Source organism: Ranitomeya imitator, chromosome 2 (genome assembly GCF_032444005.1).
Source record: "Ranitomeya imitator isolate aRanImi1 chromosome 2, aRanImi1.pri, whole genome shotgun sequence".
Classification (NCBI taxonomy): domain Eukaryota; kingdom Metazoa; phylum Chordata; class Amphibia; order Anura; family Dendrobatidae; genus Ranitomeya; species Ranitomeya imitator.
The window spans coordinates 138,493,033-138,508,186 of record NC_091283.1 but is presented as its reverse complement, the minus strand read 5'-3'; the positions used below and the strand labels follow the sequence as shown (position 1 = coordinate 138,508,186).

Below are 15,154 nucleotides of genomic sequence, written 5' to 3'. Positions count from 1 at the left end.
TTCTTTCCAAACAAGAAAATAAAAACCTGATGAATCCATGATAAGTCTATAAGAATTAGTTAGGATTTTTCCTATCTATTATGTAAATAAGTGTATATACACTGTTCAAAAAAATAAAGGGACCACTAAAACACCAAATCCTAGATATTACTGAATAAAATATTCCAGTTGCAAATCATTATGCATTACATAGTGTAAGGTGTTGAGACCAATAAAACATAAAAATGATCAAAATGATTGAATGATGATTCAAAATTAATGTCCCATGGAGGTCTGGATTTGGAATGATAGTCAAAATAAAAGTGGAAATCTAATTACAGGCTGATCCAACATCAGTGAAAAATGACTTAAGACAAGAAAATGATGCTCCGTCTTGTGTGTGGCCTCCACGTCCTTGTATGACCTCTCTACCATGTCTGTGAATGCTCCTCATGAAGAGGCAGATGTTTTCCTGAGGGATCTTTTCTCAGACCTGGATTAAAGCATCAGTCAGCTCCTGGACAGTCTGTGGTGCAACGTGGCATTGGTGGATGTCCCAGATGTGCTCGATTGGATTTAAGGCTAGGGAATGAGCAGGCCAGCCATTAGCTTCAGTGCCTTCATCATGCAGGAACTGCTGGCATACTTCAGCCACATGGTGCCTAGCATTGTCATGCATCAGAAGGAACCCAGGGCCCAGTGCACCTGCACATGGTCTCACAATGGGTATGAGGATTTCATCCTGGCACCTAATGGCTGTCAGGGTACCTCTGGATAGCATATGGAGGGCTGTCCGGCCCTCCAAAGCAATCCCTCCCCACGACATTACTGGCCCTCTGCAAAACTGGTCATGTTGGAGAATCTTGCAGGCAGCAGAACGTTCTCCACAACGTCTCCAGACTCAGTCATGTCTGTCACATGTGCTCAGGGTGAACCTGCTTTCATCAATGAAAAGAACAGGATGCCAATGTCGAATCTGCCAATCTTGGTGTTCTCTGGCAAATGCAAATCGCTCTGTATGGTGTTGGGCTGTAAGCACAACACCCACTTGTGGCCCTCATACCACCCTCATGGAGTCTGTTTCTGAGAGTTTAATAGTAGACACATGTATCTTAGTTTCCTGCTGGAGGTAATTTTGCAGGGCTATGGCACTGCTCTTCCTCTTCCTCATTGCAGAAAGGAGGAGGTAGCGGTCCTGCTGCTGGGTTGTTGCCCTCCTATGGCCCCCTGCACGCCTCCTGGTGCACTAGCCTGTCTTCGGGTATCTACTCCATGCTATGGACACTGTGCGGACAGACACAGCAACTCTTCTTGCCACAGCTCGCATTGATGTGCCATCCTGGAGGAGCTGCACTACCTAAGCCACTTGTATGTGTTGTACTGTCGTCACCACCTCATGCTACTGTACCTCAAGGGATGAGAGCAATAACAAAATGCAAAACTGACCAAAACAGCCAGAAAAGATGAGAACAGAGAAATGGTCTGTGGTCACTATCTGCAAAACCACTAATTGCCTATAATTTCTATCTGTTGTCTGTTCCATTTGCAGAACAGCGGTATAAATTGATTCACAATCGATGTTGCTTCATAACTGGACAGGTTGATTTCAAAGAAATGTGATTGACTTGGAGTTGCATTTATTTTTTTGAGCAGCATATAAAATGTTCTAAAATACTCCATTTACTAGACTGCACTATAGAGCTGTCCTTGCATCTTAGGTCCATATACCAGTAAATGCTATAAAACCATGGGCGCGTGAAGTAAGGTCAAACTGTGATGTCTGCAAGCTTATAATCAGTAAACCATCCAGAAATTTTCAAAGACGTCTCTAAAGGTTTTCAGGAAGTGACACTATCGTCTGAGGTTCTGAGAAGAGGAAAGGAAGATGTTTAATACTGAGCACTTATTGGCCAATTAATGCTCTTACTTCTAGGGGCAGCATGAAATATAAATTAATCTCATTGTTTAAAGAGCAGATAACATCAGCAATGATTTCAGAGCTGGTAGATTAAATATGAATTGGTTATTGATCGAGTTAAATGAGCTCTGAATGCAAGCAAGGACTTAATATTATACAATCAGAGCAAGGGTATCCCTCGTCTAGGAGAACATTGCGGAGCTTTCCATGTGTGTGCATCATGGCATAACATAAAGAAGTGAAGGGAGATATGTGTGGTAGGAATGTTGAAGATGACCATTTAGATTATGCAATGTGAAGGGATTTTGTAATTTTAATCAGACTTCAAATATTATTACTTATTGCATCTTACTGCATGGATATGGCAACACTGTCATTGATGACAGGCTCTTAATGAGCATTTATCAAAATATGATTAGGATTGATCATCTCAGCTGATCATTTATGAATCGATATATGGATCCTGGAATTGGGTTAAAGGGACTCTGTCACCTGAATTTGGCGGGACTGGTTTTGGGTCATATGGGTGGAGTTTTCGGGTGTTCGATTCACCCTTTCCTTACCCGCTAGCTGCATGCTGGCTGCAATATTGGATTGAAGTTCATTCTCTGTTCTCCATAGTACACGCCTGCGCAAAGCAATCTTGCCTTGTGCAGGCGTGTACTATAGAGGACAGAGAATGAACTTCAATCCAATATTGCAGCCAGCATGCAGCCAGCAGGTAAGGAAAGGGTGAATCAAACACCCAAAAACTCCGCCCATATGACCCAAAACCAGTCCCGCCAAATTCAGGTGACAGGTTCCCTTTAAAAAAAACTGATTCATACATATCATAGAAGCAGACAAAATGCCTGCCATAGTGGCTCTCGTGAAGAAGGATCCAACCACGGCTGGTCCATATCTTTTGCCTTCTAGTGATGACAAACTGTGCAGGATTCCCCTTTCCCAGAAGAATTTCATTGTAAACAGCAAAAGGTTGAAGAATTGTTCCCAGAGATTTATGTCACAGCTCCCCTCCTTTCTCTCTCTCTGCACAATGACCTCTGTGCGGCACACAAAGTATACCGAGAAAAGTCAATAGTTATATCCATACTATTGTTTGGTGCACACCTTAATACACATTGCATTAAAGGATATCTGTCACCAGGTTTTGGCTACCTCATCTGAGAGCAGCTCAGAAAGCTGTACCAACCCACACCACAACTTTGTGTGCATGGTCTATTGACAGTGAGCTGCTTATCACAGTAGGGGGCGTGGTCAGACCAATTGGCATGAAGAAGCTAGTCTAGGCAGTGATAATCTCCAGGTGATAAAATGTTCATTGTATGGAAACAACAGCACACAGCCTGGTAAGTGACGCATTCTCTGAAATCTGTGTCTCAGCCCCAATTTCATGCTGTCCTCAGATTACATATCAAAATCCTGCTGATAGATTATTTTTAATGTTAGTGGATACTGACCATTTTACTGGGATCCCTTGACAACGTAATGTATATGATGGCCTCACAACTGTCCCTAACATCACATACCATAGAAAATATGAATTGAGCTGATGGTGGTCGCATTCCCAGACAGTGTTTTGATCCTTCGCGCTATTCCTCTTTTAGCACTGGAACCATAACAGGTGAGATGTTCACTTGCTGGAATTAGCTCAGTGCATTTGTAGTCTCATTTACATAAAGATTCAAAGATCATTTTTACAATGATGAAATTACCATTTGCAACCAGGAAGACATGTTTTAACCTATTTTTACTGCATTACTCAGCAAAGTAATTAGACTGCTGGAAAGGTCCTGACAGGTTCCCTATTAAAAAATTACTTATTTGGGCAAGAAATCAGAGAATAAATTTTGCAGGACTCTGGTCCTTCAGCCTCGTCCGTAATCTAAGACTGCTGGACGGGAGGCCTGAGAATCTCCTTACCGCTTGGCATTCCCAAATCTCCATACCTCCTAGCATTCCCGAATCTCCTTACCTCCTAGCATTCCCAAATCTCCATACCTTCTAGCATTCCCAAATCTCCATACCTCCTAGCATTCCCAAATCTCCATACCTCCTAGCATTCCCGAATCTCCTTACCTCCTAGCATTCCCAAATCTCCATACCTCCTAGCATTCCCAAATCTCCATACCTCCTAGCATTCCCAAATCTCCATACCTCCTAGCATTCCCAAATCTCCATACCTCCTAGCATTCCCAAATCTCCTTACCTCCTAGCATTCCCAAATCTCCATACCTCCTAGCATTCCCAAATCTCCTTACCTCCTAGCATTCCCAAATCTCCATACCTTCTAGCATTCCTGAATCTCGATACCTCCTAGCATTCTCAAATCTCCATACCTCCTAGAATTCCCAAATCTCCATACCTCCTAGCATTCCCATATCTCCTTACCTCCTAGCATTCCCAAATCTCCATACCTCCTAGCATTCCCAAATCTCCATACCTTCTAGCATTCCTGAATCTCGATACCTCCTAGCATTCTCAAATCTCCATACCTCCTAGCATTCCCAAATCTCCATACCTCCTAGCATTCCTGAATCTCCTTACCTCCTAGCATTCCCATATCTCCTTACCTCCTAGCATTCCCAAATCTCCATACCTCCTAGCATTCCCAAATCTCCATACCTTCTAGCATTCCTGAATCTCGATACCTCCTAGCATTCTCAAATCTCCATACCTCCTAGCATTCCCGAATCTCCTTACCTCCTGGCATTCCCCAATCTCCTCATCTCCTGGCATTCCAAAATGTTCTTACCTCCTAGTTTTCCAAATGTACTTACCTCCTGGCTGTTAGGAATACATGCCATGGATGCAATTGTCCTCCTCTAGTTTCCAGACTGTACGAACCCGTCTGTCCGAGTTGGGGGCAGTACCATCACTTACTTGGGTGCTGCGACTACTAACAGTGGTGCCTTGTGTGTAGTAGTGGTGAACTATGCTGAAACACGAAACGCTATGCTTCCCACTGGTTTTGCGGTCTGGGAGACATGGGACGCCGTGTCTCCTGGTTGTCAGGCAATGTAGGACTCTGCCTTGCCTGGTGTTAGCCAATGGTGGGAATGTGCGCACTCTGGTGAGCAGAGAGTGGCTCCCTGGACATGAAGGGGAGTAATGCATCCCTGATCGTTATCCTTAGATTTGGACTGGTGACTTAAAGCCTGCTTCTAATCCAGTTCAGTGCTGTTTATTAAGTTCCCTTGCGTAGTGGTATGGTGAGTGCTTCTTGGTTGGGTTCTGGATGCTTCTCAGTACTTGCTAATGGTCATTATTGGCTCTTCCTTATTAGCTATTGTCCTGGAGTTTGCCTTTGGTTTTCATTTAGGTTTATACACCGAAGCTACCGCCTCACCAACACCGGAGCTCCTGCAACCCTCAACCTACTGTCTCCTCCCCCATAATCCTGTAGAATGTAAGCCCGCAAGGGCAGGGTCCTCGCCCCTCTGTATCAGTCTGTCATTGTTAGTTTGTTTACTGTATGTGATATTTGTAACTTGTATGTAACCCCTTCTCATGTACAGCACCATGGAATCAATGGTGCTATATAAATAAATAATAATAATAATAATGCTGCTAGCTTTCGATTTACTCTTGAACTTGACTGTATATCATCCGCATCTCTAGACACCAGTTTTGAGACGGCGCTTTTGCATGTCCGATGCGAGTCTCTACAGAGTAGTTATTCCTGCGCCTAACACTGGCATTTCTGAATCTCCTTCAATCCTGGCATTCCCAAATCTCCTTACGACCTGGTATTCCTGATTCTCATTACCTTCTGGCATTCCCAGCTCTTGTTTTGATTAGTAGGGCTGGTGTAACGTTCTGTATGCATCACGACACCCTCAGATTAGTGACCCGGCTGAAGTCCAGACCTGCAAATCAATTCTCCCATTTCTAACTGGGGCTGAGGGATAGCTATCAGTCATCTTTTTATGTTTTTCCAATATTAGGTGTGTTCGAAAAGATAAAGGTAGAAGAAGAAAGTGATGTCTGGCTAACTGAAGAACATTCACTGTACAGCATCAGCATGTACTTGTTTTTCACGCCTCTGATCACAGATATGTGTGGTAACAAAGCTGTAATGGCAATAATCTGTGTTTATTCCATCAGTATAATCCTTTGTGTATACAGTTACCGTTTTATGTAGCAGAATATCTCTTTATTCACATCAATTACCACAGTCACAATAGGACAGATACATTTGTTGCAGAATCGTTACTAGGAAATGTTTGAACTCGTTATGGTTTCTCTTCGATTACTTCAATACGAATGTTTTCCGACAAAATGTACCAAATAGATCATACTGCAGTTTGTAAAAGCCTTTTAAACCTTTTAAACCTCATATTTTCAAAAATAAAATGTCATTCTTACAAATATAGCTTCTGGTTACTGACAACTACATGTATTTAAAAAATGTATCCTCATACTGTACCGGAAAAAAAATCTCTAAATTTACTGTAGTTTAACAATATGTGCAGAATTATTTGTTAATTTGTATTTTTGATTATTCATTTTATTACTGAACAACTACAGAGCTGATTATGAATCCAATGTGTTAATAAATGTGAAACCTGAATATTTATTTAACAAACTAAAGAGAGCATTTGTCTTCCTTAGTGCTCAAATTCATCTGTGCTTAAAAACTGACAAGTGCAATACAATAAAAATTCGGATTACACTCTGAATAGGGTTAGTCAATGAATCTGTGTTCATCTACGATTTTTGTTCTTAGCTTGGATCGGACTGAGAAAAAAATTCCAGCATGCTGTGAGTGGCCATGTAAATCGGATGAGGCTCGGCAATGCAAGTCAATGGGTGCCAGAAAAACCCATCTCATGGGAAACCCGATATTTCATCAGCCAAGTACAGTAAATTCAAAGCCCGAACTGTCAGAATAGAATATATATAGAAAGAAAAAAATGGTGTGGGATCCTCCATATTTTTTTAAACCAGCTGAGAGAAAGCCGACAGCTGGGGACTTATGTCTATAGCCTAGGAAGTGTGTAGTAAGCATGGAGCTTCCCAGGCTATTAATATCAGTTCGCAGCTGTCTACTTGGCCTTTACTGGTAATTAACAAGGGTGACCCCCAAAAAATGACATGGGGTCCTCCTTATTGTTAATAAACAGCAAAGGCTAGGCAGACAGCTGTGGAATCATATTAATAGCCTCGGAAGGGTACATGGATATTGGCCCTCTCCTAGAAAAAGAACATCAGTCAGTCAGTTTCCTAATCTGTTGGCGATCTATTTTTTGGGCAGCAACAACCACAGTTCACTGAGGTGTACTGTTTTCTTTCACTGTTAATCTCACAAGTTCTCAATAGGGTTTAGGTTCAGTGACGAAGGGCCATGTCATTATTTTTCAGCTTTAAAGGCTCTACTGGCAGCCAAGCAGTTGAAACTTTTATGCATGCGATGGAGCATTGTCCTGCATAAAAATCATGTTTTCTTGAAAGATGTAGACTTTTTCCTGTACAACTACCTGATTGCAATGTCTTCTAAAAACTGGCAGTAGGTGTAACTAACTAATTTTTAATAATACTCGCCAAGAGCAGTACCCCACCTCCACCTTCCTGGCATCTGAGTGGAAGTGGAGGTCTGTGCCAATTCCTGGTCCAGCCACAGGCCCATCCATCTAGTTTGACAAGAGTCATTCTCATCTTATCAGTCCATAAAACCTTTGAAAAATCTATCTTCAGATATCTCTTGTCCCAGTCTTGACATTTCCCCTTCTGTAACTTTTTCGGTGGTGGTCGGGTTTCAGCTTTTTTACCTCGGTCATGACTTTGAGCACTGAACACCTTGTTCTTCTGGGCTTTCCAGGGAGGTTGCAGTTCTTGAATAAGGCAGTGTCACGGATCGGTACTCCGTGGTGTCACTTATTCGTCATGTGCTTGCTCTCACACGTGACTTTGGGTTGTGCCTGCAAGGGTTAATCTATCTCCCCTCTCTCAGTCCAGCATTCACCCTCTGTCCTATGCTGTAATGGGAGCATAAATCACACACCAACCCAAGCCACACACACGCTCATACGCGCTGCCACCACTCATCGAATACACGGGCGATGAGTCCCAGAAATAACTAATCAAAATATGTCTATCACTCATAAGGCTCACACACCTCTAGGCTATGGATTCTTTAGAACATTCAAGGTTCAACTTATTAAAGGTTTATACTTTAATAGAAAAAGGTTCAGTGCTTACAAGAAAAAGGTATAAAAATATGATAATAAAAAGACATACAACTTATGCAAAACAGTATAAAATAAAGAGGAGGAAACTTACAGAAATCATCTAACTTGTAGTCTGCTTTCTGCTCCCTGAGGGGGGGTGAATGTAGTTGTGGAACACATCAGCTTTTCAGGCTGCCCTCATCATGTGAACACCATTCTCTGTCTGCAGCCTAAATTTATAACTTTGGTCTGAGGTCAGGTTTCTAGACCGGCCCCTCAGGCCAATATCATAACTGCTGCCTGTTTGATTGGGCCACGGCCGTGCTACTAAGGAATATATATTATTTTTCTCTGGAGACATGTGTGAAATGGTTCCCAGGGATACCTTCCATCAAGCAGCATTTAGCATCTCCCCTCCAAGACCTCAGAGGTGTCAAGTGTTCCTTTGTTCTTGGCTCTAGCTAGACCCCTTGGTGAGATATGGAGACAGAATTCCTACTCTTCCCAAGGAAGTACATATTAACACCTAGGTGCCACTGGCCTTCAGGACAGATGCTACATTATCACTAGACAGATGTCAGAGGTCACTACACACATATAGATATATATAATATATATACACATATTCCACCACAGGCAGCATTGTAGAATAATGGCCTCCTGGTCACTTCACGTTAGAATCTTCTGAAATCTTTGGCAGTGAAAGTGTCTTTTTTTTCTCAACATATTTTTTGCGACCCTGTTGACTATTTGCCTTGAAACTTTTGATGGTTCTGTGATCATGTCCCAATATTTTAGCAGTTTCAAGAGTGCTGCATCCCCCTGTAAGACTTGTAACAACATTTGACTTTTCAGAGTGGTTAAATCTCTTTTTTGGCCCATTTTTCCTGAGGAAAACAAGCTGCCTAATAATTGTGCACATCTTGATAAAGCATGTTATATCCTTAGTCCTCATGCTCTTCATTACACAAATGCACATCACCTGATCTGCTTCATTCGATTAGCATTTAAGTTTATGACACCAAGGACAACATCAGCAAGAGGTTTGTATGTACTGCCCATGTTTGCTTGGGTTTCCTCCGGTTACTACAGTTTTCTCCCACACTCCAAAGACATACTGTGCAGGTTGATCTTCTGGTGGTCTTTAATAAAATGGCGCTGATGGCAGATTGAGATCTTGGCTCAATGATGCCCCTTTGCACATGCCCATATGCACTTATGCCCCTTTGCACATGCCCATTTGCACCTATGCCCCTTTGCACATGCCCATATGCACTTATGACCTTATGCTCCTATTCAATGCACCTAGAGATAATTACTCCAAATCTTCAAATGCTGATTGAACAACAACCAGGATGAGAATTTCTTCACTATATGTATCTATTTCATCTGTATAACAGCACCATTATGGTCATGCCTTTACTTTAACATGCAAAATTGTGCAGACAGGTTCTTTTTACAGTGAGCACCAAATAACTGTTTAACTCAATCACGTTACTTTGTAGGGGCGTTTCCTAATTAAAATCATTCTTTGTGTGTTTAAATCCATCATTATTAAAATGCAATACTGAAGTTCTCCGTCCACCAGACCTTTTATTTGTTTTGCATCTATCTCAGCCTTTCTCTGGCTCTTGTAAAGCCAAAGGTGTCTACCAGGGAAGATGTGTAGAGATAGATGTAAGCTAGTTAGGAGGGATGGTGCACTCAACTGCTCAGCCACGATTTCATGCAAACACATTTAGATATTGAAGGTGTCATTTATTTGAGGACTATGTTCTTTACTAAGGGATGTGCTGGGTTAGAACATTCATTTTGTGCAGTTACACTGACTTTAACATCAAAGCCACAAAATCACTTTAGTTTGACTTTAACAGGACAGAAAATGTGGTTTTGACCCACAATCGTGAGTCTATAAAAGTTCCATGGACACAAATTCAGAGATGAAAAAGGCTTCATGGACTCAGTTCTGGGGCCAAAAAAAGAAGACCAGTATTATCTGTATTTAATTACATGTTTTTTTTATATTGCTGCAGGTTGCATTCTGAAGCAGGAATGGAAATCATGTAGAAGAATTTATATTTTTCAGTTCCATCCATGCCTTAGGTAAATGTAAAATCCTTCTAGCCTGAGCTGCTGTCATTTCGCAGTCCCACATTTCAAAACCATCCAAAAGTATTTAAAGAGAATATTTGATATTCTAAAGTAAGCTGGCTTTACCTATTAGATAGCTTGAGCGCCAGACTGTCCACCCAATGTAACGGGAAAACAAGGGTCTAGCAGAGCCATTAGTGACTAGTAGCTGCATACTCGCCTCTCCTTATTGCAAAAAACATTAACAGTCAGACTCTAGATCTCTTCTGGCCCTTAAGCAATTGCCCTTCTTAAAATCCGGCCTTGTATAAAGGTGGACATGTTGTATATTTGGTGACAATCACATAAGATACAGGAGTTTCAGGAGGTAAAATACAAGTTGGTCTTGAAAAAAGAGTGAAGCATTAGGTCAGGTTTACACTGGCTGATTATTGTGAACAATCTTTCTTATTTCCAAATAACTGGGTAGTGTAAACCGGCTACCAATCTTTTGGCTTGCTTAAAAATCATCTTCCTCAGCATTGCATCGCCTTGCTTAAAAATCATCCTCCTTCATGGCATCGCCTTGCTTAAAAATCATCCCCCTCGTTATCACATCGCCTTGCTTAAAAATCATCCTCCTCATGACATTGCCTTGCTTAAAAATCATCCTCCTCGGCATCACATCGTTTTGCTTAAAAATCCTCCTCCTCGGCATCACATCGCCTTGCTTAAAAATACCTGAACAACTGAGAACAGTAACAGCTTATGGGCACAGAACAATTGCTGATCATTCATGGACATCTGAAGCATGGTCTGTATGTGTAAATAGGCTACTAAACTACCGCCAATCAGCAAACATGTTGCCGATCGGCAGTTGTTTAACGGTATCAGTTGATTGGTGTAAACACGGCCTTAGTTTTACAGATCTTTCTTAATTTGCTCCACTTCATACATCACAATTTGTCAATTTTTTTATACACAGAATAGAATGAATATGAATATTAAATGCAACAGCTTTCCAGCCCTGGAGAAGACTCCTGCAGAGAATTCCAATGTCTAGTTAAGCCCCCTTACCTGCCCTTACCATACTAAATCATGTAAAAGAATCCTTTATCTGGGACAATCTATCTCTATCGCTCCATCTCTATATGCACAGAGTATACACTGCAAGCATTCTTGTGGTATAAATAGATTTGCCGGAAAGATTAAAGGAACTCTTTTGTCTCATGTTTTCCAGCAATCATCTGTAAAATTACTCTGCCTATTGAAGTAATCCTGCCTGTAATTACACTTAATAATTCAGTATTTGATTTCTCCCATCTAATTGATGCTGAAGTTGACATTCTTCTCTCAAGGTTTTCAATGCTTTCCCCCCAATTTGGGGGCTACACATGGCACAGGCAATCCCGAAGATCTAAAAAGAAACATCCTGAACTTTCTTCTTAAAGAGACCTAGCATTTTACATAAGCAATAAAACATGCCACCTGCCGCCTATTAGGTTTATCATGAGTTTTAATATGTAAAACAGGAGCACATTTTTATTTCTCTTTATATTTGCTTAAAATGAACTTAATGGGATCCAAGCAGACATCATAAACTAAGCTCATAGCCTCCTAGGGAATGTAGCCCTTATAAAAAGATCTACTTTAGTGTTCTAAGCATTGCCTCTGTTCTGCACTCTTTTAATTTTTGATAATTAGGGTGCTCAGCGCACCCTTGGTGTGGCCCAAGAGGCTCTGGGTGCCATTGTGCCCATTTATTTTATATTTCCAAACTTCTTCACTGGTGGTTGATAGCATTGACTTGCCTGGAGTGAGCACTGTCTGTATAGATAGCAATGGATTTTGCGGTCAATCATCAGTGAGGGAGGTGGGGCATGCAAAATCAGTGGGTGGAATGGCGCACTGAGCCTCTTGGACATGCCAAGGGTCCACCAAATACACTAATTATCATATCTGATTAAACTTCGCTTTCTGTTGAACACAGGCAGCAATTCGACTGCTAAGGCTTCTTTTACACTTGCCGTGATTTTGCCGGCTGTTTTCTATGGGGCCGTAACAAATGGAAGGTTGTTTTTGCTGTGCACCATTACTTCTGGTTTTGCTAACCGCCGTTTTTTTCCCCAATACTTTTGCTATAGTATTGGGAACCTGGAAAATGGCAATCTGCAAGTTTTTTGCGGCCCATTATTGTGCCAGACCTTGAAAATTGCGGCAAAAAAGACCAGCAATAACAGGTCACAAGAAACATGGTATGTGTAAAAGAAGCCTAAAGGTGTGATTTTGTTTATAGTGGCAACATCTTAGTTTATTCTGTAAGTTTGAGCTGACTGCCACATTTTATTACATTTCAGTTTGTGAACCTGATCCTTCAATTTTGGACAACTGCTGGAATGTAGAGGAAAAGTAAAGACATATCTTAAGGCTCATGGGCTATAGTGAAAAGGCTCAACTTGCATCCCACCAACTCCACCTCAACAATGGTCAGTCCTGGTCCTGATTAATTTGGTCATGTTTTCCAGCAAGAGGATGGTACTGTGATGAACATGTCAGAGTTAATCTGAAACTAATTTTAAATTGAACCTGAGCCAGGGGAGAATAAAGATTTAGTTTCTCGACTAGGTCACAAACTTGATGGTTACACACTAGATAATGACACATAGTTTTATGGTGGCACAGCAACACTGGTGACATCATGGCTGCTCTTAATCTCCAATACTAAATTCCAGAGCCTGGTGGCTGAAGAGCAATACTGTACACCTGAGCTTGGTGGTTACGGTACAACGGTTGCTGCTTGCAATGGACTCTCAGGCCTTCTATTGTTGGGTTCTAGGCTGTTGACATGGAGTAATGTGTAGTATATCACAATTGGAGAATTCTACAATTTCTTTTCCACATGAACAGTCTATAATGTTACTCACAGATGTCGGTCACAATGGGATTTAGAGTCTAAAGATGGTCTTACACATTAGAAAGTTGTCAGAAGTCAACTATTTCTCCTGACTCCCCCATACACAAGAGAGCTCCTGTCTTCTCAATGAGAGGGACAGTAACAGACTCCTCAGCTTCAAACAAAAATATCAGCCGTTGAAATTCAATTGGACAGATATTTATCTTTCATGACATCATCTGCCGCGGAGGAGTTGGGAAGCTCATATACTCTTTAGATGGTCAGCCGATCCACCAAAAGCAACAGGTCCACAGGACTTTTATCTAATGTGTATGGGGGCCTTTAAGATGGGCGCCCACGATCCGGAAGTAGCAGCAGCGCTTTGGACGCAGCGTATGTTCTCTGCTGCTGTCTATTGAACGCAGGTGAATCCGCATGTGTTCACTGAATACATTCTATGGGTGAAATTGACATGCTGTGCTTCGGAAAGATGCGTCGCATTTCAGTCTCAGTTGGTGAGCCGTGGGCATCTGTGGATGCAGAGTGGTCATGGGATTGCTTGAAATCCCATCCACGATGCTGTAGCATCTGGCCGTTATGGGTTTGATGCTACATAAGTACACAGCGTCAAACCCGCAGCAATTACTGATCATTTGGACCTACCCTTTTTCCCAGTGGATCTTCGGATTCAGCACTTAGCCTTTCTCAGTATCTCAGACTACAGCAGGCGTTTGGGTAAAAGTTAACTCAAATATCTCAAGTTTATTATTTTAAAAACTATTAATATCTAAAAGAAACAGCTGGATTAGGCTAGCACCTTTGTAGCTGTAGTAGTTGTAAGTTTGCGTAGGACCTGGAGACAGAAAATTTAAGGTAAATATAAATGTAGGATATTTGCATCTTTATTTTAAGAATAATCAATAAAAAAAATACAATATAAGTGCAGTTCCAATAGCCTTTATTAAATTCATTGTATTTACTTTGCTATTCATGTATTTAGTTTCCTATGAAATGTTAGAAATAAAAAGCTTTCCAATGTGTTTTGAAAGAGGATTCTTTGACAGGCTGTTATGAGGCATGTGCAGGGATGCTGCTGATTATAGCCATTAGGGAGACCACCTCCTACTCTTTTAGGGTCAACAACAAAGTGCTATCATGTGGAGCAAATCCCTTTCTTCTAATGTCACATGACAACTTTTGCACTATTGATTAGTGATACACCAGTTTGTACTGTTGAAATCAATTTAGGTTAATTTTAATCTTTAATATGTCAAGCTGGTTTAAAAGGGAACCTGCTGCCTTCAAAAATGTAATTTACCTGCAGATATAGCGGTAATGCGCAGATAAATAGCAGTTGAGTCATGTCTGGCAGGCTTACAGGGAGAAGGAGACTCACCTATTCAAATCTATGGGTGTGCAAAAAAAATCCGATTCCATATGAATTAACCGTATAGCATCTGATTTCTATGCATACATTTCCATTATTACCTAGAACACTGTTTTTTGTATTGTAAATTTTATTTACTACTGATGTATCAATCAAGATGCCATACAGATATCATACATGTCATACAGATGACAATACAGATAAATAATTCAACCACTTTAGTGGATGAAAATCAAATGATTTTTTGTATATGCTCGTGTGAATTTAGCCTTAAGGATTTAATAAAAAATTATTTACTGCAAATTTTTACTAAACTGAATTCACGTAATAATAATAATAATAATCTTTATATAGCGCTAACATATTCCGCAGCGCTTTACAGTTTGCACACATTATCATCACTGTCCCCGATGGGGCTCACAATCTAGAATCCCTATCAGTATGTCTTTGGAATGTGGGAGGAAACCAGAGTGCCCGGAGGAAACCCACGCAAACACGGAGAGAACATACAAACTCTTTGCAGATGTTGTCCTGGGTGGGATTAGAACCCAGGACCCCAGCGCTGCAAGGCTGCTGTGCTAACCACTGCGCCACCGTGCTGCCCAAAAATTGTAATCCTTTTTTTGGCCACAAAATTAAATAAATAACAATTCTAGAGCCTCTCACTAGCTTAACAAGGTGATGTGGCATCCATTAGACAATGGCCAGATATCATATGTGCCCCTGCAGTTACTGGG

At 41.2% G+C, this 15,154-nt stretch overlaps 1 long non-coding RNA gene across 1 annotated transcript in view; it reads left to right on the top strand.

Annotated features, from left to right (window-relative positions):
* The window catches only part of LOC138667250 (uncharacterized), a 66,849-nt gene extending 52,261 nt beyond the window's left edge, over positions 1-14,588 (top strand). The window contains exons 3-4 of the long non-coding RNA XR_011318672.1: positions 10,101-10,170; positions 12,495-14,588. This is a non-coding gene — a long non-coding RNA (uncharacterized lncRNA). The remainder of the gene's footprint in view (positions 1-10,100; positions 10,171-12,494) is intronic.
* The last annotated feature ends 566 nt before the right edge of the window (positions 14,589-15,154 follow it).